Here is a 3,238-nt window from a genome sequence, read left to right on the forward strand (position 1 = left end):
CAACATTCCACCATTTCAAAACGCAGCATATCAGCCAGAAACCATGGCACTGAGAGATCAGCTCGGGCTGCGCTGAGGGCGATAGCCAAAAACAAGTTTCCAGGAATGGATGAAATATCAATGGAAATGTTTCAACAAGCTATTAAGGCACAGGAAGCACTTACCCACCCATGCCAAGGAATCTGGACGACAGCCAACTACCGGGCCAACTGACTGGAAGAGACTGAAATGTGCACCCAGTCCAAAGAAAGGTGACTCAAGGGAATACACAAATTATACTATCATTGATATCACACGCAAGTAACATTTTTGCTAAATATCATTCAACGACCGTTGCGGCAATGCATTGCCAGAGATTCAGGCTGCATTCACAAGAGGACATGGAATAAGGGACATCTTTGCGGATGTCAGATGGACTTTGGCTAAAAGCAGAGAATACCAGAAATATGTCCACTTGTGTCTTATTGCTTATGCCAAGGCATTTGACTGTGTGAATTAAAGCAAACTATGGATAGCCTTAAGAAGCCTAGGAATTTCCAAACATTTAAGCGTGCTCCTGCAGAGCCTGCACATGGATCAAGAGATAGTCGAGCAAACAGAACAAGGGAGTGCTGTACCGTTTAAAATCAAGAAAGGTTTGCGTCAGGGTTGTCTCCTTTCACCATACTTATTCAGTCTGCATGCTGGGCAGATAATCAAAGAAGCTGGACTACATGAAGAAGAACTCAGTATCGGTATTGGAACAAGGCTTATTAATAACTTGGAATCTGCAGATGGAACAACCTTGCTTGCTGAAAGTAAGGACTCGGAGCACTTGCTGATGAAGATCAAGGATTGCAGCCTTCAATATGCATTACAACTCGATTTAAAGAAAACCAAACTCCTTACAACTAGACGAATAGGTAACATAACGATAAATGGAGAAAAGGGTGAGTCTGTCAAGGATTTCATCTTGCTTGGATCCACAATAATGCTCATGGAAACATTAGTCAAGAGATCAAATGACACGTTGCATTGTGTAAATCTGCTGCACATGAACTTCTGTACAGTGTTGAAGAGCCAAGACATTACTTTGAGGACTAAAGTGCACATGATACAAGCCATGGTATTTTCTTTGTTGTATTAATAAATCATTTTATTGGGGCACTTACAACTCCTATAACAATCCATATTTCTATTGTGTCAAGCACATTTGTACATGTTTCCACCATCCTTTTCAAAACATTTTCTTTCTACTTGAGCCCTTAGTATCAGCTCCTCAATTTTTTCTCCCTCCATCATGAACCCGTGATAAATGATAAATGATTATTATTTTCAGATGAGCCATAGTATTTTCATTCGTGTAATATGCATGTGGAAATTGGGCATTGAATAAGGCAAACAGAAGAAGAATCAATGCATTTAGATGATGGTGCTGGTGAAGAATATGGAAACTGCCCTGGACTGCCAAAACAACCAACAACTCTGTCTTGGAAGAACAGAGGCTCCTTAGACACAGAGATTTACAGCCAGATGGCTCCTTAGACACAAGGATGGTGAGACTTTGTTTCATAGACTTTGGATGTGTTATCAGGAGAGATTAGTCCTTAGAGAAGGGCATCTTGCTTGGTAAAGTAGAGGGGCATCGAAAAAGAAGACCTTCGGCAGGATGGATTGGCACAGTGGCTGCAATATGGTTTCAAACCTAGTAACAGTTGTGAGGGTGGTGCAGTAGGGAAGTATTTGGTTCTGTTGGACATCGGGTCACTGAGTTAGAATGGACCTGACAGCACCCAGCAACACCAGGTGTTTGATAACATTAGGAAGGTTTTTTAAGGTATAATGTTGATATTGTTGTCACTCAGCATAGTATCTTCCAAATCCATCCATGCCATAAGGTGTTTGACAGTTTCCTCATTATTGTTTAGGGCTGTGTAGGATTCCATTGTGTGTATGTACCCAAGTTTATTTATCCATTCCTCCACTGATGGACATTGAGGTTATTTCCATCTATTTCCCACTCTGTCTAAGGTCTTCACCCCTGATCTTGTAGAGCTATTAAATAAAAGATTTAAGAAAGAAATGCTAGGATGCTGCTTTGAAAATAACAGAAGGCAAGTGGCTAGAGTCTAGAGATAAACAATACTGACCACGGCTAGGTAATTGTTGAACATGGAGACAAGGGTCTGGTGGAAGCATAGGACTCGTTGTACTCTTCCATCTCCATTCCTATGTTTGAATTTTTTTTATAAACCTCGCATAAGCAAGGTCTCGAAAAATTGGTTGATGACTCAGAGTTGTTTCTCTCCACAGAAATCTTTAGTAAAAGGTGAAAGATTTATACAATCTGAAGCGACACCAGAGTATCCTATGTTTGTAAAGAGAAAAGCAGCAGTTAAATAAAATTCTTCTGACAGCATAAGAACACATTTTAAGCAACTATATCCAAGCCAAGTCAGTCATTAATACTTAAAGGCCATTTTGCACTTTTGCTTTCAAACGCTGAGGCCTTTTTTGTCCAGTGGAATTGCCTGAAGATAAAGGATTGCAATGACATGTGTGATTGCCCAGGGTGGACTAAGACCCAGATGCCATCACCGACAGCGGAGACTCGTCATCTTCCCGCTGCCTACAGAGGGTAATGGCATGGCAGGGAAGAGGGGTGGACATTTTCCCTCCTTACCTCAGTCGGAGTTGCTTCTGTTGTCTTATTTCCATGATGTAGCCCCATGTGTGCTGATCCTTTTCTGTATCTTATTCTTGTTTTTGACTTTGTTGTTGTATGGGTGAAAGTGCATCCAGCAAATTTGTTTTCCCTTCAGCCCTGTATACACATTTTATTTCATTACATTTGCTGCAATCCCCTCAGTGGAAAAGCACTCTTCCCTCTTCCTACTTGGATTCCCTGTTTTCCACTTACCCATCTTTCCTGCCCCTGGGAACATCCTTCTTCTAAACTTGCATTTTGGACGAGTGCTGCCCTTTGGGTCTCTGCAGAGAAAGTTCTTCACAGATGTTATTGTTCATTTTGTAGGTCGGTCTATTCTTCTGCTGAAAGGCAATCTTGGTGATTGGGTTGAGTTCTGGTTTAAAAGGTATCTAAGGTCCATAGTGTTAGGGGTTCTTTCTATCTCTACTGGACCAGTCAGTGTGGTCTTTTTTATTATTGTGAATATGTTCTACTTATTTTTCTCCTTCCTTGTTTTCTTTTTTAATCAGTTGGGATTTAATACATATAACATTTCATTCCATATTTCAA

General features: G+C 40.8%; 1 non-coding gene across 1 annotated transcript; it reads right to left on the reverse strand.

Annotated features, from left to right (window-relative positions):
• Positions 1-2,230: 2,230 nt before the first annotated feature.
• Positions 2,231-2,346, reverse strand: LOC142449451 (U5 spliceosomal RNA). Its single transcript, XR_012784616.1, has one exon. It is a non-coding gene; the product is annotated as a U5 spliceosomal RNA (small nuclear RNA).
• Between the last annotated feature and the right edge of the window lie 892 nt (positions 2,347-3,238).

This window comes from Tenrec ecaudatus, chromosome 5, assembly GCF_050624435.1.
Source record: "Tenrec ecaudatus isolate mTenEca1 chromosome 5, mTenEca1.hap1, whole genome shotgun sequence".
Taxonomy (NCBI): Eukaryota; Metazoa; Chordata; class Mammalia; order Afrosoricida; family Tenrecidae; genus Tenrec; species Tenrec ecaudatus.